Here is a 24,913-nt window from a genome sequence, read left to right as displayed (position 1 = left end):
CTCAATATAAATAAATAAATATATATATATATATATATATATATATATATAGAGAGAGAGAGAGAGAGAGAGAGAGAGAGTTCCTTTTTACTGTCAAGTTGCGCTCCTGACACTGTCGAATATTTAATGTTATAGACGCCAGATTCAATCAGTTATTCAATCAATCAATCACAATATAGATTTTGGGCCGACAGAGTTCAGGTGTTTTTCAACCTTGATATTAAGAAACATTTGCAAAACACTGGTACACAAGGTACTGCACATGAGTTTTAGTTCTGTACATGTTTTCCTGTAACAGATACTAAGTTTGACACATTCCTTTAGTGCTAAAATGATTAATCAATTAGCCAACAAATGGAAAAATGTGCTATTTTGAAAGATTCATGAGGTCATTATTAAGATACACCACAAAACATAATTGATTGTGGTTTATATCTACATATAGGCTATATTATTAATAGCGTATTATATTCAATATTTTAAATGGTAACTAGAATGGCACTAAGTTGAGCAAATACATCCGCCAAGGTCCAGCAGTCGGTAATTGTATTAGGATCTGCACAGATTGCAATAACTCATATGTCAATAAACACACCTCTAAATGTGTCTGATATCAGTCATCAAGCTCCATGAATTATTCTCTGAGAAATCAATGAAAATGTGGAAAAGCATCTTATCTTGCATTGTTAAAAAAAGTGATAAAGGAAATGTCTGTATCCACACTGGGTTCTTTCCTGACCACTACCAAATCCCTCTACCGACTTTCGTGGAAATCTGTCATGCAGTTTTCCATAATCCTGCAAACAAACAAGCGCAGACAAGAACATGACCTCCTTGGGGGAGGAAAAATGAAGTCCGATGCATCATGAACTTTAGAAAGCATCGCAAAATCTCTCTGTAAAGTTGTTGACAGTTGATGGAAAGTAAAAGGTTTAATGTCTAACTTCTCAGAAATGCTGCTCAAATCCACCTCTGCAGTATTTTTCTGGTGATGCAATCACACCGAGCTATCCCAATTAATCAGACGATGCACTGATCGTCAGGCTACATTCAGCACCTTTACTCTGGCAGTTAGACTCCATCCGTTGCTGCAAAAGTGGGCCAGAGATGAACAAGCAGCAGCATCGCCCACACAGCTTGTAATGGATGCCTGGATCACACAACCACTTTTCTTTTCTTCCCTTCTCTTTTCCAATATGCCTGTGTGGCCTCAGGGGGCGGAAAAGAAGTTAGGCACCTCTTAGCCTTACACCTGGCACAAGATACACAGAAGTAGCCAAAGTTCAAATCCCAGTGCGTATGTGTGCTTGTTTGTGTGTGCGCCTCTCGACGGGCAAAAATGCAATATGAGGTGCGAAGAGGCGGCAACAGACAGCACAGGAACAGACCTGCATAATGGAGTGCCGATCCCCCGTTGGTTCCTTTTTAACACCTCACAGTAGTCTGAGAGGAGAGTGAGACATTGAGAGATAGACGGAGAGGGCGACAGCCAGACGCAGAGAAAGAAACAACAACTTGTAATTGTGCAGACAGTTAGACAAGACAAGAATACTGCATGTAACAACAACCCAAGACTTCTGTGAACACTTTTCAGAAGTTGCTGTGCGGTTGTTTGGCCTGGCTTGGAGAAAGTTGTCTGGCGCAGAATCTCTCGAAGAAAGGGCCTTTGATTTAAAGTCTGGAAATACCTTGTCTTTGGCTGTACAAACACATACTTTTCAGGCTTAAGGGTGGTATCGTATTGATTCCATGTCGGACACAACTATCAGAACTTCACACACTTACATGGGGGGGATTTCATGTGCTACCTTTGGTACCTTCAGAAGTTTTCGTCTCTCCTTCGCCCTTACCCGATGAGACAGGGGATCGTAACTACAAAGAAGGAATGGCCCTTTGAAAGGCAAGAATTTCAAGCTTGCTTTGGGCAACCGGGGGGCTTTGATGCATCCACTCCTCTATTAAAAGGAGACTGGGGTGGAGGGGGAGAGAAAAATCAATGTTGACACAAAAAGGCGCGCTATCTATTGCTGGAAATCCACACGGATGTAAGATTGTAACTTAGAGCGTAGAAATAACTTTGTGAACTTCAACTTTGTTGCAAAGAGGCGGGGACCTCGGGTTGTAACTTTGCAGGTTTGGTGACTGAGTTTTGCTGCGTTTGGTCACTGAGCTACTGTTTCACTTTTAGCTTTAATTAATTAATCATCCTTAACGACTCCTGTGTAAAGAGTTGATTATCTCCACCGAGGAGGTGATGTTTTTTGGTTTTTCATTGATTCAGTCCAACCTGACTCCGCTCGCTCCCTTCTCTCTCTCTTGGCTGGAGCCAATGGAAAAGCAAACTGGTTCTTAAAATGTTCGAAAGTTGAACCAGCTCCGAACCACGACTGGAACCAGCCCAGCTCTCATTTCACTTTGGTGTGAAAGTAAGATACCTGATTCTAAATCCAGTTCCTTTAATGTAATGTAGCACAAGTTTTTTATCACTTTCTCTAAAAATGCGAAATAGGTTCAGTTTGTGATATTTCACTGATTTCCGAGAGAATAATTCATGGATCTTAATTTTAAAAAAGAATGGGATATTTAGGGGCCTGATTTCATGAAGTGTAGCTTGATTGAAATTAAGAAAACTGGTGGGTAAACACTTTACTGAGTATCGTTCTAGTCAGATAAGTAATGTTAGATCTGAGATTACTGAATTAAAATATACAAAGTTTTTGATATTTAAAACTCCTTAAGCAACTTAAAGGAATCATGGTAATTATTTAGTTTTCTTCTATTATTCAATTCTACTAAATAGGAAATACTTCCTTCCATGATTTTCAACAAAAAAATAAAACTTTCAAAGTAATCACAAACACGATGTCCCTCAATATTGAAATATAAACTAAAGGTGCTGAACCAGTGGTGCTTCTTTGCAGCAGATACTGCAGTGATTAAGTGTTGTTTGAGGGAAAGTGCATATCCGCAATTATATAAAGATCTTAAAATTCAGCACAGCACATATTTAGCTTTTAGATTTTCACCAAATCATCAGCTGAGCCGCTGTGATGCATCTCGTCCAATAGAATCGCTCCAAATATGGGAGCGGCACCCACACGAGACCCTGCAGCAGGGAATTACCAAATGCTGAAAGACATGAAATGATATTAAATACTCCTCTAAAATCTATTTCTATTTAGAAATTGAGTCTATTTATCTCTTTAGCATGGAAAGTACTTGAGGTCTAGGGGCGCAACTGCATCTTTAGACGCATTTTGGCCTAATTAAAGTATCTCAAATCGTTAGCCATGTGGGGTTGTGCCAACCCCTCAGTTAGGTGATGCTCTCTGATGCTAAATGGACAAGGATTTGTGACTCCAGCCTTCTTCACATCAAAGCTTAAACTAAGCGGGAAGATGGGAAGAGAAAGAAAAAAAAAAAACATCGCCCTGAACCTTTCCAAGTCCGGAAAACTGTTGTGGGTGTACCAAACCTCCGAGAGAGGGATCTACACAGAGACAGAAAGAGGCGAACAAAGAGTTGGTGCAGAGAAGGAGTTTGACTTCAGAGTATCACGGTGTCCTCTTCGTTACTGCAAATTAACTAACAGGTGGTAGCTAGGAGGTTTGGAAGTACGGATCTGAGGAGGGGGGAGGTTGGCCAAGAGGTAGAGCCCAGACTGCAGCATCTCCAGCCCTGTGATCTGACTCCAAGCTGGCAGCAACGCTATCAACAACGGAGACTGCAGATGTTGCTGGGCTCCCCCTTTTCCTCCAACATGGCCCTTAGCTTTTTAACACCCCCCCACCCCCCGCACCCCTCTCCACCCTCCCAGGATCTCGTGTGTGTTTGTGTGTGTGTGCGAAGTAGGAGGTCCTGTGAGCAAATCCTGATCAAGGCCTCTGACTGTGACAAGCAATGTCAGTGCTCATTTCTAAGTAGTTGCTGCTCCTTTCTTGTTTGTGTGTAGGGGAGACACAGGGAGAGAGCATGTGTAGGTGCATTTGAGTGGGTGTGTGATTGCAAGTGTGTCGTTTTGTGCACTTGTATGTGCATGTGTGCTTACTGGCATCTTTCTCTACCCATTCGCTCTCTCTCTTTCTAGCTTTGTTTCAAAGACACCATTGTTCCCTTCTTCACTGCAAGTGTGCACAAGGTGTGTGCATCATTAAATAGCATTGCATCTTTTTCTACAGTGTATTTCTACCCACTGACACGTGGGTTTGTTTAAATCTAAATTCTAATTTTCATACATGTGTTCATTTTTACTTTTAAGTTCAAATAACATTGTGCGCGTTGAGTAAATTGCTGAGATCTGGGAACATGGTGACACTGCTACAAAAAAGTCCACCAGGATATAAACAAGCAAATAACTTAATCCAGATTATGTAAACTTCAAAATTTCAACCAGAACATCCAACTGTAAATTGTTGTGCATGTTTTGCAAATGAATTAGGCAACAAGGGAGTTGTTAAACTCTTTTTAAGCTTTTCTTTGCTCCCAAATCTAATTTTTTTGCTTAAGACAAAACATTTGAATTGCACTCAAGTTGAAATACACCTGAATCTTTCATAAAAATACAAGTCACGTTATATTGTGTTATCAAGTACTCCTCGACTATTGATGCTTAATAAGGTGAATTATAGCGGTGTTATTGACCTACATGAATAATGAATGTCCCTATGTGGTAACAGATACATTATAGTGTGACATAAATGATTCACTTCCCATTTTTATACAACATATGAGGTTTAAAGTGTTTAAGAACCTGCTGTCCTGCTCTTGTGCAAATCACAGTGTTTGTGAATATGCACAAATTGCAACTTTAAATCATTCTGCACACCCATTCTCTTTCTTTGAAAAATCTTAGTAGTTTTACTCTTGCATGTGTGTGTGTGTTTTCTTTTGCAGCTTTGATTCCTCTGCCCATTCTCCCCCTCTCCCTCATCACTCTTCTCTCTCCTGTGTGTCTGCGAATGCTGAACAATTGGATGCACAGGTGGTCGGTCCACTTCTCCTCTTCCAAGTGATAGATTTCATTACAAACAGTGTTGGAGGTGGGTCGAATGTGTGTGTGTGTGTGTGCGGTGGTGTTGGTGGGGGAGTCCTCTCGACATCTGTGGGCTTATTTGAACGGGCGGATGAGACAAGAGTCCCTGCCGAGCTCCTCCACAGTGCAGCGAGACTTCGCCAGGAGGCCGACCAGGAGGAGATTGTCGGTTTTAGATCATTTGTAAAAGGTTTTTTTTCACAATTCATTTTCAGGGGAAAAGGTGATGACTTTCACTATTAATGGAGTTAGAATGGAAAGTCACCTGAAATCTCAAGTCTTCATTTAATTTATGTTAGTCAAACAAAAGCCTAATATTTTCTATGTAGACTTTGACTTGTTTATTTATTCAAATGTCTTATTGTTTCACTGTTTCACTCCTCTTTGGCACAGCTGAGAGGGAGTTGAGTGACTCATTTACAATTTTTCTGTTCCTGAAAGGCTTATTAGAATTCAGCAAACAAACTTGATGGTTAAAAGGTGATTTACTGTCCCACACTGCGCATTTCAAGACATCCTCTTTCCTCTGTGTCTTTGTTGAAAAAGGTACGCGCCGCAGCCTGCTGCTCCTCTTTGGCTCCTGGTGAAATTGTTCTTGGCAGTCCTGTGAGGCTTCTCCCTGTTATGTGCCATTTGAAAGCATTATGAAATCTGCCATCTTGACTGCAAGAACCAAATAACAACAAGAGTGCATTGTGCGCCACCTGCTCCACACATTTAGGTGGCTTTAAATATGCAGGCCTAATGGCACCTATCCCCCCGGTCTGATGCAACGTGGCATAGAAGCAAAGAGGGGGGTGATGGAGCAGCAGGGTTTGTAGCTTCACTTATACTGCTGAGGTGTTTGTATCCTTTTATTCCTCTGTTTTCTTCTTGTTAAACACATACATGACAAACTCTGGCTTCCCCGAAGGCGTCCAGGAGGTGTGTTTCTGTCTCTTTGTGCAGTTATGGCTGTGATGAGGCTTTGTCTCTCGTTCTGGCAGTGACACACACAGCCAGCAAAGCAGAAACACAGAGAGCTACAGTATGAGGGGAGACTCTAGATCTGCGCTTGGGACTGATATTATCAGGTTGATGTTGGCCCTTTAATAAAAATCAGGTAGCAGTCATTAGAGTTGTCTGTTCGTATGACTGAGTTATCTGATATTCTATCAGAGGTGCCAACCTGCAAACGCATGTGCCAGATACTGCTTTAGGGTACTAAAGGGGGTGGTGCCAACTTCAATCTGAAAGAAGTGGACTTCAAAAATCTATATCAGTCAAATCCTATTATTGATTGAGAAACAAGCAAAGTTAAGGGGAGTGGAGGTAGCCAAATAGACAGAGGGAGGGTGGAAGAGGAAAGTCGGCTCTGTGAATATCAACCCATCTGTCTGTCTTTGGTAAAGCAGCACAGTCCACAAATTACCAACCACACAGGCAAGATCTGGCTCTTTTTGAAGAAATGTGGTGAAACAAACAGATGTTGACCATGTAGCAGCAACCTGGAAAACTTGGTTTCATCGACCATGTCCAAAAAAACCCTCTGCTTGAAAGAGTTAAAAAAAAAAAGTAACAGATTTAATGGTTCTTTTTTGGCTCATCTTTCATCTTTACACCAAGTTGTGGAAATCTGCTCAACAGTTTTTGCGTAAACAAACAAGCATAGCCAACAAATTGACAGAGGGGTAAACCCAGACCTCTTTGATGGAGGTAATTAAAAAAAATCAAAAATTTGCACTTGTACAATCCTTGAAAAACTTTTTAGCACCACCACTAACGATAGATATTGAAGTTAAAAAACTGCATAAAATGAAATTGAAATGTACCAGTCATCAGAGAGGAATATGCATATGTTCGGCTATTAATGGTTAAAAGGCTAAATCCTGATCTGCAGTTGAATGAACATGAAGAATCAAACTGTTCATCAACAGAAATGCTTCTCCCTCCCAAACTCCCACTTTCACAAACAGTACGGAGCCTTATTAAGCTCGTACCTCAGGTCTTGCGTTGCCATGTCGGAGCGTAGAAGAGAGCAGGGATGGTAAATTAATGAGAAAATTACTTTTGTGATTTACCACCTCATGTTAAGGGAGGGGATATTTTTGTCAGTTGTTAATTACTGTCATATGGCTACGACACCTTTCCCCCTGAAAATGACAGAGAATGGAGGGAGGGCAAGGATGGGTGGGGGTACGAAAATTAACTTGACTCTGGGAGTGTGATCTTGTCATGTGGCTGATGTACAAAGGAACATGTCTAACCCTGCTTTGGATGAATCTCATTTATTTACGTTGTTTAGTGCTTTGCAGCTATTTAATTTCAGTGGTTCCTGCATAGCGAACTCATCACCTTCAGACACAAGAGACCGAAGCAAAACGATGATGCTTGAAAAGTACTTGTACCCAAGCCGACCTTGTTGCTTCATGGATACAAAAAGCAAACCTATGATATGAGGTATATTTTAGGCTTTAATAGCAGTAACATATAATCTAAGTATACATCACACGTGGTCTGTTATGATGAAATCCACAGAACTTCATGGAAATCAGCTGCTAACCAACAAACAAACACAAAACCACACAAACATGTTCATGTTTTTTGAAAAACAAAATAACATGACCACATAACCTCCTTGGTGGGTGTAAAAACCAGACTCATGAAAGTACTTGGATTGCCATCACAAGCAAATAGACAGGTTCTTTGATTATTCAATTAAGAGCATGGAATAACAGACTTGTAGGCTCCAAGTTGTTATTCACATAAGGTACGACTAAAGAAATAATTCTGGTTTTAGAAAGTCAGGGTTCACACAGATAACATATGCACAAGCTTTAGTATTTTTAAATAAGACTTAAAAACATGTCTCAAGACAAACCAGTCACGTGATTGTTTTGTTGGAGTCTTATTCTAACATGGAGACTATGCCATGAATACTTTGTATGATGCTGAATCGTCAAATAAACTAAAGGCAGAAGCAAGACGATGCTTCAAACTTCCACGGAACATTACAACTTGTCACGCTGAGCACTGCTCTTTTGACAGGCTCTCAAAAGGCTCATAATATTGGACTGATATTAATGTATTGCTGCAGCTTGCTGTTACTAGTTATATCTGACCTATTGTGCCACTGCACCAACTGTCAAGTGATTTCATCCATTAGCACCTCCTTTTGGTTTCGCATGAGAATCCAGCTCCTGTTCTGGTTTATAGAAACATATTGAAGCAGATACTCAGTTGAAATTAGGTCATGACTGCACACAGCTCTTTTAGCCTGTATCCTCCACCTCACACTGTACACCCCTGTTATTTTAGCCATTTAAAACTTATAATGGCTCTTAGGTGTAGCAGTACGTGCCACTCGATAGCCGGTAAATGTCCACTTCACACATATCGGCGGTGTAAAAGACAGAACGTCGCTTGCGCCTGGCTGGGGATTGTCTCCATTTCCTGGTTGACCGCTTCGCTAGCTCCTTCCGAGGAGTGGGGGGGGTCATTACACCTCCCATCACACACAGACGACCTCAAATCATGGCATGCAAACGGTAACCTTTTCTCACCCCTCTACAATCAAATCAATAACACTTTGGCCACGAACAGGGAAACACTGTGTTGGCATTAATCACCTGCTCTTCCATGCTTGACTCTGCAGTTTGTTCCTCAATGTCTGGATCTCTGTTTGGTTTAGAAGTACTGGATGGCTGGCTCTGCAAAGGAACTGACTGGGTTCCCTACTGAATACATGGCACCATTTCTTGCTGAGAGAGACAGTCATCACTTGCTGGTGACATTGTGGAGTTTGTATCTTCATGAGCTGCTCTCACTTTTGTTTAAAGCTAAAATGTTATATATTAAAACATATCATACCCACTGTCACAATTGTTCGATCAAGGTAAAAATATAGTAGAAACTTCAGGAGAAGAGACGGGACAGAAAGACTCAGCACATAATTCCGCTAAGGCCCAAAAGTTGCAGTACGCAAACCAAAATGTCCAAATTCGTCAACTTTTTCCTGGAATAACAACGTTTGAACACAGAGCAAACATTGTATATAATGTAAGGTTACTGGCAGACAATGGTCACAGTAAATAAACTATGGCATGATACAGTATGGTCAAAGTTGGACTAATATATTTGGTTACTGTAAAAAAAAAATATCATGGTCTGTGCAAGAACTTTAACTTATGTCTCCTGTATGAAAGACAAATTTATAATATATCAGATCACCACTGAAGTCCACACCTTTATTGAACAGAGACTAAAGACAAGTCCTCAGATAATGGATACTGTTAAGATGACTTGACGATCGGTCGATGTCTAGCCATGCTACTTTTTTCCCACAATGAAAGACTCGCACCAGTTTCTTATACAAAATGGTTGACCTGTTGCCAAGAGATCAACTCAGATCAACAACATATAATGAGGTAGTACTCGCCTGCAGAAACAGACAGTTAGTGATGCGATGCTGGGATAAAATCACAATGTTTTTCAGAAAACCGGGCCGACCACAAATGTATGAGGAGCTACAAAGACTGATCCAACTAAATGAATGAAGTACGGAGTATCACAGAGACACATTTCCTTTTTTTGGTATGCAAACTCAACTTTGCCATTTAAACTTCTTTAGAGATTGTGCAGCTGCAGAAAATCCCTTTAGGTGATTTACGTACGTCTGCGAACCAGGATACAGTTCCTGTTAATTCAGGAATATCAAACAAATAAGTGTCGGTGGACAAATATGTGTTCATTGTTCAACTACTTTGCCTCTGCATGCACACCAATCAATTTAATCATCTGAATAGTCATTTTAGGGTCAAATCATTTCCCGTTGGAGCTTCTTTTGAAATTCCACATCCTATCTTGATTCGAGTGAATTCACCCCACCACTGGCTCGCCTCGCGCTCGTCAAGTGTTCCCTGTCCTTCCTGTGATTGCATTAGCAGAGCCTGATATCAGCCCTGCAGTCCCATCCACATAAATACTCCTCTCGAGGCTCTTGTGTAAGCACATACAGGTGCAGCCTGGCAAGCGTTGGCAGGAAACAGGTGTCTGGCTATTGATAGCGTCCTGATGAGGGTGGGGGAGGAAGGCAACGAATCGCAGGGTAGGAAAATCAGGTGGGTTGTTGTGTGGTCCCTGACTACAGTGACTAATAATTGTTACTTATGCTTTTGAGTCTATTTTTGTGGCCTAGTGCCAGATGGTTGTGGGTGATGGGGGGGAAGAAAGGGAAGGTAGTCGGTGTTTGTAACAGGTTGTTGATTACTGATGAAATGCAACCTCTGGGACCCCTTAACACCTGGCTAATAAAGACGTGAAATTATTAACAGTATGTAAATGTGTGTAGGAACAGTAGGTGTATGTTTTCATGGTTTTCACACACAGTTACAACATGCAAATATCAGTTTGGTGCATGGTGTGACTTCCAGGAAAGTCGACTCTTAGTGTTTACTTGTGTGTTAAACTGAAACCGGTTTCTTATTCAGTGCTGAACTGACATTATCAATGAAGCGATTCCTGCACAAAAGGTACGTTAGGGTCTGAATCATCTTCAAGGAGATGAAGGCATTTTCTTTTAAATCGAATACAACACTGGTTTGGAATTAAGTATGCATGTTGATTAATGTGCATTGCCCTTTTGTAATAACTACACTTAAGTTCCTGACTGGTTCGTAAACCAAAGAATTACTAAAATCAACCAGGTCCCAACAATGAGGCAACAGCGACTGAATGAGACAACCTCCATTCAACAGGTTTTTCTAATTTCCATAAGAGACGCTCCTTGAAAATTAAACCATGAAAACTTCATATGCAAAGTACAAAAGTGCCAAAACAATTAAGATTCCAAGAAAATATTCAGTCTGAAGAGTAGCCTCCTAGCATAGCATTACTTCACACAAAGCACAGCACTCCCACTGGTAGAAAACTGCCTATGCACACAGCGGAAGAACAAAATAAACAGTCGACATGAAATCGATACCAAAAACACTTTAATCTTCCAATTAGATATCTTCAGTGGCTGCGGTGAGACAGTAACAGTGATAAGTGCAGGTTGGAGTGAGGCAGGGAGAAAGAGGAGGAGGAGGGAGGAACGAGGAGGTGAAACCTACACAGGTACGTCTGTCACGGGTAATTACCTTCTCAGCGCCCTCGGCTCTCCGAGCTGCCAGTTGTCTGTCAGTCAGAGAGATCAGTTTACCTCTTGTCTGGGAGTGTGTGTATATGTGTGTGCGCTGACTGAATGATTGAGAGTGTGTGTCTGACAGAGGTAAAATGAACGTGTGCGTTTGGCAACAAGGAGATAATCGCTTTGAAGTGAACACGTGCACGTGCAAAAAAGCAGTTTGCATGTCTGCGTGTGCAAGTGTGTGTATAAGTATGTGCACTACAACAAGCGCATCTTAATTGAAAAGTGTTTGTGTGTGTAGAGAGATGAAAAAAAGTGTGTGAGACGAACAAAGAACATTTAAGTGTGTATACAAACTAAGTGTGAAGTGAGACAGCATGTACCTGCAGAAAGAGAACTGAGTAGGAGTTGAAAAAAAAGTGTGTGCCCTCCACACACACACACACACACACACACACACACACACACACACACACACACACACACACACCTTTCTCCACACTACAAAGCATCCATTGAGAAGTGAAAAGGTAGAAAGCTGATAGGAGGGATTGTTGTGCAAACAGGCGAACACAGAGGAGGTCGGTGTGTGTTAAGAGGCAGTAGGCAGGTAATAGAGCAGACATAATGGGAGCTAAGTACCTGTAATCCTTGGAGATATCACTCCAGACAAGTGGGGGGACTCTGGGTAATTCCCTTTGGTTGGTGTAATTGGTCCCTCGCCAGGTTGGAGTGTGTGTGTGTTGTGCGTGTGTGTGGGGGGGTTGTAGGGTGTTTGGGCAAAGTATCAGGTGTGAGAGGCCAACAGCTACACTGAGTGCCTTCTATTGATCTAGGAGATGAACTGGGTGCGTGTTGGTGTGTGTTATTGTGTGATGTGTTTGTATGAGCTCCTGACCCAAATTTGGCAGGAGGCGTCTGTCAGGGTGAAGCGCCTACCTGATTTACCAGGAGAGGCGGGGACAGTTGCGCTCCGAGGAGATGGAAGACTGACGATGACGATGACGATGCACAGCGGATGGGTCACTTCCTGCCTATGGGGTAAAGATAAGTAAACAGTCAGTGTTGCACCCAACGGATGACTTATAACACAATGCAACTAAATTTAAAAGCACAATTCAAAAGTTAATCCCAGCAAAGCTTCACTTCATGATATCAGACAGGACAGTGCCTCGAGTGGTAGAAGACTTCCTCTGTGCTCAGGCAAGGAAAAAGAATGAAATCGTTGCCTAAGACACCTTAATCGTCCAATTAAATCTCTTCAGTGGCTGCGGTGAGATGGTAACAGGGATAAATGCACTGAGGCAGCGAGGAGGAGGAGGAAGGAGGTTATAAACTGTCTTTTAAGAGATGCATGATAACACACATAGGTCACGGTTAGCATACAACACAATAGGTGTATTCATTCACTGAAGAAGTGCTATGAATATTGTCTTTTTGTTCAAGTGTATTCTTGTGTATTTCACATTTATAACAACACAAATCTCCAAACCATATCTCAGAAATTGCCAATGTCCAAAAGACTGAGACAGCTTTAAACTTTTGGACTTTCATCTGCAGTTTATTCTGTTAGTTAGCAGGGTTACACGAAACCTACAGAACCTACTACCATGAAATTTCAGAGAAGGATGCAGAATATTTGTGCAGATCCAGGATTTATTTTTTTTCACTCTCTGTTTTTCATTGCAAGATAAAATGTTATTCAACATTTTCATTGAATTTTCAGAGAATAATTCATGAATCTTGATGACAAATCAAAAACCAAGATTGAGGGGAAAAAACCTCAGGGATGAGGAGTCACAGCACAATGAAGGAAAGGTGACAAGTGCACTAACATCAAAAATGGACACGAGAGGACAGATCTTAAAGATTTAATTCGAGTAATGATATCTCACATGTTATTGCTTTGCAAAACATTTGTCCCTGGGAGCTGCTGAAGCATGAGTCAATGTCAATGAGAGAACATGATTTAATTAAGGATATATGTGAAAAGTGTGTGTGTGTGTGTGTGTGTGTGTGTGTGTGGTTACAATGCTTACACATGCATGCCTTCCTTATGTGTGTGTGCGTGTGTGTGTGTCCCATTTCTTCTGGATATCTGCTAATTGTGCATTTCATTTCTGCTCAAGTGACTCTTTTAAAGCAAAACAGATACTGAGAGTTTGAGTGCCGAGAGCGACGGCGAGAGGCGAGGACGAGGAAAAGAGACAGAGAGGGAGTGGATGAGAGAATGAAAAAAAAAGGAGCAGAGATAAGAAACAGGAAAGACAGCTGCTCTTTTCCCTCTCATTTCATCCAGTTATTGGTTAACTCGGTGGAAAGAAAGTAAATGTTCAAGGGATTTCAGGTCGGCCCCTGCCTCTGCCAAGGTAGATGTGCGCTCCACTTGAGGTCTAATTCAACTCTTGTGTAGTATTGATCGCAGCAGCAGCCACGAGGGAGCCCGCTGGTCTTTCTTCAGACCAAGGTAGACAACGGTGAGAGAAAAACGTCTTGTAAAATGCCTTCCTTCCTCATCCACTCCCCTGTTGATATCAAGCTGCTGCTTTCTTTTCCTTCAACTACTACCCACTTTGTGTGCATCCACTTTGCCCCCTCAGGTTTTGCTGTACAGTGATGGAACCTTCGGAAAACAGCCGCGGGGACCATCAGCGTTCACCGTGCCGCCAATGCGAATTGATAAGGAACAAAAGGACAGTTTGTGTATGCAAGGGTATGTGTGGGCAAGCATGTGTGTTTTTGATGAGAGGTTTTGACATGCATTTATGTTAGTGTTGAGTAGTGAAGTGTTTGGCTGTGTGTTAAGTGTTTGTAAGTCTGTTGTCTGTGCAGCATGGGCCCGAGAGCTGATTCAGCTGCACTTGGGTGGGGGGTCAGAGGGTGGGGAGGTGGATGGACGACTGCAGAGAGGTGATGGCGGGGTGTACCGGGGGCGGAATGCGAGGAGGGGAGGGGGGGGGTACTGAAGAAGCAGTACCTGCGATGAGAAAAATATGGATTCCTGTCGGCAAGACAAATTGATCTCCAGTGTGTGGGAGGAGCAGAGAGGCTTCAGAAGGGAAATCTGCTGAGAGGGAGGGCAGGGAAACGAAAAGAGGAGACGGCTGGACTTTAGGTTTTATCTGTGTGTGTGTGTGTGTGTGTGTGTGTGTGTGTGTGTGTGTGTGTGTGTGTGTAAGCCACGGAACAGGCAAAACCTCATGCCCTCACCTATTCTGCACTGCAACCGTCTGGAACTACAAGAGCAGTCTTGTGTTAGTCAGACTCTGGAGTGGAGAAGAAATGCAGATGCACTTTTTAACAAACAACTCTGGTCTTTGCTGTTTCTGGAGGCTGATGAGTAATGAGCAACTGTCTTGGCATCATATTCATTCAGGTTGTTTTGTTGTGTGTTTGGTGAGTTAAAGGGGAAGTAGTTGTGTACTGAATATGCACGTAAGAATTGGCAGTAAAAACTTGCAGAGGTTGTGACATTTTGCAAAAACCCCAGAACACAGGACTTGTATCCTGTAAAGCACCTCAACCTTCCATTGCACTTTACCAACATCCCAAGTTTTTGAATTGAAGTTTTCAGCTCTAACTTTGTATTAACAGAGCAGAAGCCATGATAACACTGGTTTCATAACTCAGGTTATAGACTCAATTCACTCAATCACTACATTTGTTTTAAACCCAAGCTAAGAACTAAGCAACCTTCCGTTAAGCTGTTGGTTGGTACAGTACTTGATATATTTCATGGATGCGATGAATACTGATATACTGTGGCAATACAAACTTAAAAAAATTAGGGTGAAAATAACTATAAAGAAAGTGAAGGATTGTCAGACAGTAGACATAACTTCTTAAAAACGTTGTTTGAATTAGCGTTGATCTAATTTTCATTGTCTACACCTAAAGTATCTGCATCTGTTTGCCCCGAACGTCACGTTTTCTCTATGTGTAGAAAAGTAAATATACCACAAGCATGTGAGTATATGTGTGTGTCAATACCCCCCCACCTGAAAACCAACCAAAAAAAACATTCACACACTCACCCATGTAAACAGGAAGGAGCAGAAATGCCAACTGTCTCCCAGGGGAGACATTTACAGTTTCTGTATCTGGTCCCCTGCTGTACAGTAAACTGAATGCATCAGCACTGCCTCATAAGTGTTTATTTACATTCACAAATAAATAAAGGCTTATTTACAGTGGACTACACAAACCTTGTTATCTACTTCACTGGTTAAAAAGAAGATTGGTGGAGGCAGGAGGCAGGAGTGGGGACTTCTGTATCCAGAAGCATCAAAAGCTTCATGCATAAACCATGTGACAGCAAAGGTAAATGTCACCCAAACACAAGAAAATCCACCCAAGCATTAAACAGGTTATCACTCCATCTCAGAAACCATAAATCAACCACAAAGAATGTAAGAGACACATTTCAGGATTCACACATATTCAACAAAACCATTGTTATTCCTGAACTACCCGACTACTTCAAATGTTTGGCGTCTGTACAGGCGGCAGCCGAGGTCGCCTCCGAGCGCAAGCCCGAGTGACACCGTTATCGCCGGGCGCCACAGATTGGCACCTGTCAGGGCGCATTCAAAACCCCTGTGAGTAACACTGACAGACAGGTCGGTGCGTCGGACCTGAGGTAGCACCCGTGGGTCCCCTGGCCCTTCCTGGGTGGGTGGGTGGGCGGATGTGAAGTGAGAGTAAAAATAAAATGGACGCTGTGTCTCTACTGATGTTCAGTGTCATCAGTCATAAATATTTATCTCAGTCAATTAGTATAAATAATTATTAGACTTGTTAGTAAACCTACAAATAATGGAAATTATATTACCACATCAAAAACGTATATTATACTATATTATTATTATTATATTTATAGGTAACTATTAAATAAAGTTACAATGAATTCCCTCGATGGGCATCCCAGCTGAACTCAATTCATTACATCCTCACTGACCACTGTTTAATATTCCTCCAATCAGGCGAGCTTAAAGTGTCTGAGTGGAATGCCTTCACTCAGCAGGTTCCTTCATGTGAGTCAGAGAAGCTGCTGTTCAGCCAACATGGAGCTAAAGTTCACTGAATTGCATTTTATTAAACTGAACTGAACCACCTCTGTTAAAAAAAAACTTCATGATGAACATCAATCTCATCCTGAGGCAAATAAGATTTAAAAACATAGTATAAAAATAACTCCACACACAATGGAGGGATTTGTGAAGGGTGAAGACTTATTTCTTGCTCTTCAGCATGCCACCATTAAAGGAATTAGAAGTTCTTTAAACCGAGGTCCTGCCCATTACTCTTATTTATTTATTTTTGGTTCGGACATGAGGGTCACAGCGGCGGAACAAGCACCTCCTTATTGAAGAAGACAAGAGCAATGATCGATGCCAATCCCGTAATCAGGCTTTATTTGAAGGGGGTCGTTGATTCTCAGTCCATCAAGGTTAAGAGTGCGGCACTTGTCACAACGTGATTTATTATTGCCAGGAGCAGACGAACAATGTCGCATGCCAAAGGGGGGGTGGGGGTGCGTGGGGTGGAGGAGGAGGAGGAGCGGGAGCGCAGAGACGAGGCCCCCGTCGTTTGTATTAATAAGTCCAGACGTTATGTGTGAGGCGCATTTTGGAAATTACCCTTGAAAAATTAGCGTGTCACGATCAATCGTCATCAAATGATTCAGGGGCGTGGCCTGCCCTTATTTAAATGGTATTCATCATCACATGCACAGAGGGTAAACTAGTGGATTGTTATTCAGACGTCTTAAGTATGAAAGAGTTATCACACCCTCGCTTTGTTGTGCATGCTAGTGTCTGAGGGACTTGGTGCGTTTATATAAGAATGTGGGGTTTGTAGCTCCTGCTTTTGTTGATAAAATTCATAAACCCGGAAAAGACCAAAGTTTATGCTTAATGATATTGATTTTACGTTTTCTTTCAGTAGCTTTATCATTCTTTATCTGAAAAGTGGCTTCTAAAATCTCTCAGTTTGGCTGCTGTGCAGAAAGAGACGCCACTGTGAGCGATGCCTATTTACAAACAAAAGTGCGCTGGGATACGCCCGTCTGTCCGTGTGAAGTCACTGGTATATGGGAGACGAATGGAGCGGAAACTACATTTTTCATCCCGTTCCCCTCTGTTTGTGCTCCCCTTACACACACTACACAACAGGGAACACATGTAATGCATCACGTTGTGATTTCTGACAGCGAGGTGGAGGTAATAACTTTAGGAAGCCCGCTCCCCTTCTTTTCCTCCGTCTTCCTCCTTCCCCCCTTCCCTCCATACTTCTCAGCGGCTCGACGCTCTTATGTCAGCCATCGATCTGGAGGCTGGAGACAACTCATTTCATCACCGTGACACACCATGATGGACCGGCGTGCCCTGAACCCCCTCGTCTTATTCTCGGCCCTGTGCTCCAGCGTGCCGCCGTCAGAGAGGCAGCGTGTCGGACGCTTGGCGAGTCTATTGATCTGCCACGGGTGGACGGCCATGGAAGCGCTGGCACCATTCTTTTCTGGCAGTTTCTTTATTTCCACCGGCCTCGTCATTCGACCACAGCTCTCTGTCACTACTTTAGAGATCCTGACACACTCACGCTGTGTGAATTAACTGTGTTTTCAGCTGTTCTGGACGTGATGTGATGTCTCACTTCAATTATTTTGATTGTCAATTTTACATAAACAAATGATTTTAGTCAAACTTTCCATAAGACTGTTGGTAATATTTTTTTTTTTTTTAAATTCCTACATTTTAAAGTGTTTTCACAGTCACGTGTCACTGTGCACCAGGACAGCTTCTTCCAACACAACAGCGTAAACAGAAGGATGCATTCACTGCAACATCCAGGAAGCTTGTGTCATTTGTAGTGAGGAACAGAAAATAAATAAATGCCTTAAGCTCAGAGGACACAAATTTATCTCTGTGTCATGGATAAAATGTTTGGTATTTGGTTGTTTAAAACTGAATTACAACACAGTCTAAGACTCCCAGGTCAATCTTTGACGTAATCTTAACATTCACAAAATGAAGTGGTTCTGTTTACTGATTATAAACACAATTATAATCTTTTGCCCGCTCTTTCAATGGATTTGGTGTTTTTGTAATTTGAAATTTAAATCTAAATATTTTGGATTGTTGGTAATTTACTGTAGAAATCTGTAGAGCTGCAGCAAGTGCTTAAAAAGGCCACGACACATGAAAACTATTCGGCTCAAAGTGTTGTTTGCAGACTACGAAATTAACACTTTTGCAAAAGGAGTAACAATAATACATTTTCAGTGGAGAGACATTAAGTATATTGAGGAATTGAACGCTCAACCTGTGGAAGAAAATACCTCTCCCAGACACTATTAACGCCTTGATCTACCCATGATTCCACGCTGGCAGTGTTAGCGCCCTGCCTATGTCAGTTTGTTGTGTTTGGTGTTGCAGCCCTGAGGCGGTACAGGTCATCCTGATTTCTGCACAAGTGTTGAACCTAACACCTGACCCCGAGGCTTTACAGCGAGATCCAAACCCAACGTGACACATGACTACAAACGGGCATAAACACTAATGCTTACCCCAGTTTTTTTTTTTTTTTTTTTTTACTTAACACTGCTTTGCTTAAAAACCCACAGCTACATATTCACGGTGTCAGACAGAGAACACATGTAAGGGAAAAAAGGAAACCAAGGGCTGATTTAATGCTCATTATGATGAATGAGTGCAGAGTGTGTACGCATGTAGGCCTAGTCATGTGAGTCTGTGCATGTATGTTTGTCTGTGTGAATGCTAGGCGCAAGTCAAGGGCAATAATGCAAATTGTCCTGTCACTTCATTTATTGCAGGGTGGGTAGATGTATATATATGTATGTGTGTGTGTGTGTGTGTGTGTGTGTGTGTGTGTGTGTTTGAGGTGAGAGAAGAGGGGAGGGGGGGAAGCAGGCCGAATGTCCTCACAGCACACACACACAAATGTACACACACACTTTCATTGGGAGAACCTCCGGGCTACGCTGAGCCTCAACCTGAACTTGGGAGTTCATTTTGTTTCTCTACGTCTGGAGCAAAAAGAAATAGCCTGGGGATATTTCAACTATTTTTTTTTTTGCTCTTCTTTCCTGCCTGCCACTTAATGTTTCAGTAAAACCTCTGGAATTACAGGCAGAAAGGTAATTCGCCAGCGAGGAAGCTTTATTTTCTAGCACTCCCAATTGTTCTGACAGCCAACCTTGCTCGTGAGATCTTTCCTTCGGCGTATGTGTTTGTTTCTTCCTCTTTCTTTGGTGTGTGTATGTGTGTGTGTGTGTGTGTGTGTGCAACTGGGGATGGAAGTGTGAAGGAACGCTAATAAATCAGACAAGGCAAAAGATGAATATCATGAAAATAATACCACAAAAAAGGTTAGGGGAAGCTCAAACATCTCCAGCACTGCAGGCATCCCAAAAACTACATATGCACTGGATTTCCCGAAATGGTTCAGCAATCCACCTCTCAATAATAATAACAATAATACGCTATTTACATTTGAGCCTTTTCCCATCGCAAAAAAAGAAAAGCCTGAGGTTGAAGAGAGCTGCAACTTTAAATCATTTCTTTTCCAAATAGAGGACCCACTCCTTAAACCTCTATTACAGGTATAAAAAAACCTTATCGTCGTCTTTGTGGCTTCCAGTGCTTTTGCTACGTGTAAGAGCACGGCCTCTGAGTATTAGCAGAGGAGGTTTAAGAGAAAAAGTTCATTAAATACCTCGGGGATTAGCTGCCAGAGTTGGCCTCGCGTCTCGGCTGCCAACGGTTAAACCTTTCGCACCTGCTTCACCCTGCACCGACATCCTACTGCTTTTTTTTTTTTTTTTTTCATTTTCTTTACTTTTTTTTTTTTTTTAAAGGAGTGTTTGAAAAGCTGCTTTAAGAAGAAATCCTCACTCTTCAATCTTCACCTGAATGGTAATGAAATCAGCCAATTTACTGTCTGAAACATAAAGTTGCAGGGGAGGGGTGGGGGGGTTTGGATGAATGGCATCGAAGCATGCCCTCAAAAGTGGACTTCAAAAGAGAGAGATGGAGAGAGAGAGAGAGAGAGAGAGAGCCGCAACCATGCAAGGCGGTGGCGGTGGCGGCCGTGTGAGTGGAGAAAGTTCCGGAGAGGTGGGCAAATCTGTAAAGCGCTGGAGCTGAGAGAGCGAGCTAGTCACCTCATCAGGCATAGATTTTACAGCCCCCGTTGCCCTAATCCTGACAAGCAGACGCCATTAGGGAAGCTGCACCTCCCTCCACACCTCCGACCCCCCCCTTGTCCTCCTCAACTTCTCTGCCTGTATGTGTGTGTGTGTGTGTGTGTGTGTGTGTGTGTGTGTGTGTGTGTGTGTGTGTGTGTGTTCCTCACTGTGGCAGGGGAATTCCACGTCGCTGCTGAAGATGCTATGCAAAGGATGAGGGAATGTGAGTGTATTTATTTGATTAAAGACGATGATGATGAGAGGGAAGAGGCCAAGTAGGGCAAATTATTTGGCCTCTCTTTCTCTAACACACACACACATGCAGACACACACACACATATATATATATATATACTGTTTGTTTGTTTTCTAAGTGGGATCCAAATCAATACTCCAACTCCAGGAGCCTTCAAAGGCAGCCAAAAGTAGCCAAGTGAAAATACTTGTTTGGGAAACAGCAATCGAAGCACAGGAGCATTGCAGTTTTGGTGTTTGGTTGAAAACAAAAAAAAATATGATCATGAAAGCACAGACAGACACGGTAAATGCACAAACAATGCAATGCAACAATCCATATTTGGATTTAATTAATTGCTTAATGCTAATAATATTGCTGTAATGCGATGCTAATTACAGGGTAATTATGTAAACGATGGTTAACTATGATGATCAACATTCAAATTAGCATTCAAATCATTTCAGCGAAGGGCCCACCTCTCATAATTGCATTAAAACATGTACACAACTTTGAAATGCAAGCAGACAAACCTTCTTTTTGTGCAGGAGATGTGCAAATGTCCTCCTCCCGCCTGCACGCACACACATCAGCTCACACACACACACACACACACACACACACACACACCCTCTCCTCCACCTCTGTACTTTCTTACAGGCAGAATCCACAGAAACATCTGTTAAGTAGGAGCAAATGTGAGCTAATTATTTCACCAAAGCATGTTTTTAATTGATCAGCAGGGGAACAGCTGTAGAGTGGGTCCTCGCGTCACGGCACTCAGCAAATGAAGGCAGGAGGAGGGGGGGGTGGCGTTCTCGGAGACAAGAGAGCACTGAACCCTCCACTCCCATCTGCAAACCGTCGCGAAAAAAGATTTGACCCGTCGCTGTAATTAAGCATTCCAGCTGAAACAAAGTGCCAACCTGTGAACGATGCTGTGACAGAGTCAGGGGAGGAGCACTCGAGTTAAACCTCCATCAAACAGATATTAACAGGTTCATATGAAACACACAGACCTTTTTCACTGGCAACATATTTTTAAACGGCTGTGAATAAAGCTCTCCTGGTACTCGGTTCACTTAGAGTACTTCACTTGAAGCAGATGAGCATTTCTTCTTCTTCTCTTCCACTGATTTAGAAAACAAATGAACACTAACACCACCGTGATTGCCGGTTTGATTCCTTGTATTTTCGGCTGTTCACAAGGCCATTAACTCACCAAAAGCAATTTTTGGCAGATGCATGAGACACTACGAGAAGTAGGAAAGAGTAATGAATGAGGTTGAAGGAGTTTTGATAAGGCTGGTAATCGATACCAATGACTCACAAATGGCTTTGCTGGATGAGAGGTTGTATTTCTTTCAGGACGGTTTTCGGGATTAGGATTTTATTTCCACCGGTTCCAACATTTTTGTAAGTACTGGCTCATGAAAATAAAATTCACAAATATAAAGTAATATTATCCCTTATTTAGCACTTGGAATTTTACTGGAGATGAAACACAATCACCTGACATACTCGCTAGTAAAGGTTGCATTGCCTGAGTAGCTCCGCAGGTGAAGCTGCTGCATGCCAAACTAAATATACACCACAACGGCACTGGGAGGCACTTTGGCTGAAGGTGTCGCCCATGCAGGGGCCATATGCTTCAAGTTTTTATGCAAACAGCGACTAAAACAACCACTTCCAGGTAAATCTGTCTCATTTGCGAAAAATGCCTAACAGGTTAGAAACGTGATTTGTTGTGAGCGGAGCTGGGTTTTTTTGGGGCTGCTTCTATTCCTGTCACATCCAGGTAGAGGGATCACAGAGAGGTGGAGGCCCGGAAAGACACACAAATCTGGGTTAACCTCTGTAGATGCTGTCCCTTGAGGGTGGATGTGAACTGGCTACCTATCCTTGAAAAACATGGCTAAAGGCCCTGCTTAAATAAATCATGCAACAAATAAAACTATGCATATAGAAGAACCTCAACACATACATTTTCCCAATTTGATTTTAGTAGCTGGACACTGTTTTGAGCAAATTAAGCTGAAACTGCAGCATAAAGGCAAAAGAAACACCTTCCCTACACTCCACTGGTCTCCTGTGAGCACTTCCTTTAAAGACTTTGCTTCAATACTTCTGTGGTCAACATCTTTGTGCTCCCTCTCAGCCGGGGTGAAAAATTAGCAGGGAAGAAAGATGAAGAGCGAGCAAGAGAAGAGAGAAACCTTCCAACTGGCAGCAGTATGGACTGGGGGAAGCTCAAGCATGACTAAAAAGTACATTCACCGCTAGTCAGTGAATTTTGCTCCCTATTTGTCACTGCCACCTTGGAGAGCAGTAAGCATTAATAATACATGGGAGCTGGGGGAATCTATTAGAGGCTACCCTTGCGGAGAGGAATCAGGCAGAGGCTGGGCGCCCTTAGGAAGGGAGAGTGCAGGAGTTGGGGTGGGCAGACGGAGAGATAGAGAGGAGCAGCAAGACTGGGTGCTCCGACCATGCCCCTCTTATTTATTGAGGAGAGTTTTAGGTGGGGGTTGTGGGGGTGTGTGTGTGTGCGTGTTTGTGTCAGGTGTGGCTCATGTGATGCATCATCAGAGAAAGAAGGGATAAGAGGAAGAGAGAGTGCTGCGGTGAGAGGAACCTCAGGTCATGGCTGTAATTGAGTTCATTGATCAAATAGAGAAGGAGGGGGGAAAGTGAAAAACATATATTTCTATAAATACCAGACAAACTGTTACCTGACCGTGCATTTAAGCAAGTCAACAAACTTCAGGAAGTCGTGCTATTCAGGCGAGGAAATGCTTATTTTAACCTCTGCCACCTTGTCTAACCCGTCACAGTTGTAGCCTATACACTATCTACACAATGTAGTGCAGGAGAGATAGTACACATATTTGCTGATATATGTGACAGAGTAAAAGTGAAAAGTACCTGAAAATAAATACGAACAAAGTAAGTGTACGTCACACTTTGGAAAATGGTTGATTTATTTTGACCGCTTAAGAATCAGATAATGTTGATTTTCTAACCAACGATAATTAAGAGTCTTTTTCTTTTTTGTCTTTTCTGTCTGAATGATAACATTAAAGACATGGAAGCCCTGGTGCCTCTCTGCATTGCCACACACTCTCACCCTCCTCTTTGGCCAGGTCTGAGCACTTTGTGGAGGTGGGAGAGCGCAAAAAGGAAAAAAAACAGCGGACCATTTGTTGCTTCAGATGTGCTGCTAATCCTTTGATCGAACCTCTTATGCTCTTCAAACTTGCGACCGGGGCCAAGCTACTAATGAAATTCTGAGGCCGGCAGATAGGCCTCGAGCCGGAGCGTGACAGAGTCCATCTGGTGTGCTAAAGTCCCCCTCTGCTCTCAAACACACTGCTCAATGCAACTCTATGGGAACACTTTGAAGTGTTTTTGCAGCGCTTAAGCTGCTGCTCCGAGGCCAGATCTACTCTGCTCCCACCTGAAACGTGATGCTGCATTAACTGAGATTATTTTAATATAAACAAGTCATTACCCTTATGCATTTTAGAACATTAGAATAACAATAAGAGCATTATGATAAAGAGTACCAGCCTGTCCGACAGTCTCAACACTACATTTGTCATCGTGGGCCACCTGCTCAGATTTGGAGGGAGCCCTGCTGGACTGCTTTACGACACTAAACAGGAGGGGGGCGCTGTTATTCCAGAGCAAACGGAGATAAAGCTTCTGGTGACAGCAGATGGTGGGAAGAGTGAAAGACTTCCAACATGGCTGTCCTGTTTAGGAAAACAAGTCAAAGGGCTCTTTTATCAAACTCTGTCCACCTGCTTTAAAAGTATTGACATGTATCGCTCATTGCACATTTATAATGAAGTAGCCCCCTTGAGTACGAACATCCAAAGACTGGCAAAAAAGCCACTTGGAGCCACAGACTAAACCCAGCAGGAAGTCTGCCGTTTGAAACCAGAACCAAAACCCTGCCCTTGCACTAAAATGGCCCGATGCACTTCAATTTCCTCTGCTTCTGCTCAATCTGTGTGCTTGCACTCAGATATATTGTTGCTCGCATGGATTTCCTGCGCTCCAGCTTCAGCCCTTCTCCGCACTCAGGCTGCTTTCTGTGGGCTCGTGAATCGTCGGCCCGCCCTGTGAATACATTTGCATCATTCAATCCAGTCGTTAGAAATACTCTGAACTTTTCCAGATCATGTGTCCAGCCCTCAGGGGTGACGAGAAGGAGGTGGAGCACCTCATCGACCTCTTGAAAAAGATGTTGAACGTCAACAAGAGTGAGAGGATCAAACACCTTCTCCTCACTGTGGAGCAGCACGGTGACGGCCCACACGTGAC

At 42.6% G+C, this 24,913-nt stretch overlaps 1 long non-coding RNA gene across 1 annotated transcript in view; it reads right to left on the bottom strand.

Annotated features, from left to right (window-relative positions):
* The window catches only part of LOC109639014 (uncharacterized), a 303,271-nt gene that overhangs the window by 133,122 nt on the left and 145,236 nt on the right, over positions 1-24,913 (bottom strand). The window contains exon 8 of the long non-coding RNA XR_011240369.1: positions 12,081-12,175. This is a non-coding gene — a long non-coding RNA (uncharacterized lncRNA). The remainder of the gene's footprint in view (positions 1-12,080; positions 12,176-24,913) is intronic.

This window comes from Paralichthys olivaceus, chromosome 24 (genome assembly GCF_024713975.1).
Source record: "Paralichthys olivaceus isolate ysfri-2021 chromosome 24, ASM2471397v2, whole genome shotgun sequence".
NCBI lineage: Eukaryota > Metazoa > Chordata > Actinopteri > Pleuronectiformes > Paralichthyidae > Paralichthys > Paralichthys olivaceus.
This window is presented reverse-complemented; position numbering and strand designations above follow the sequence as displayed.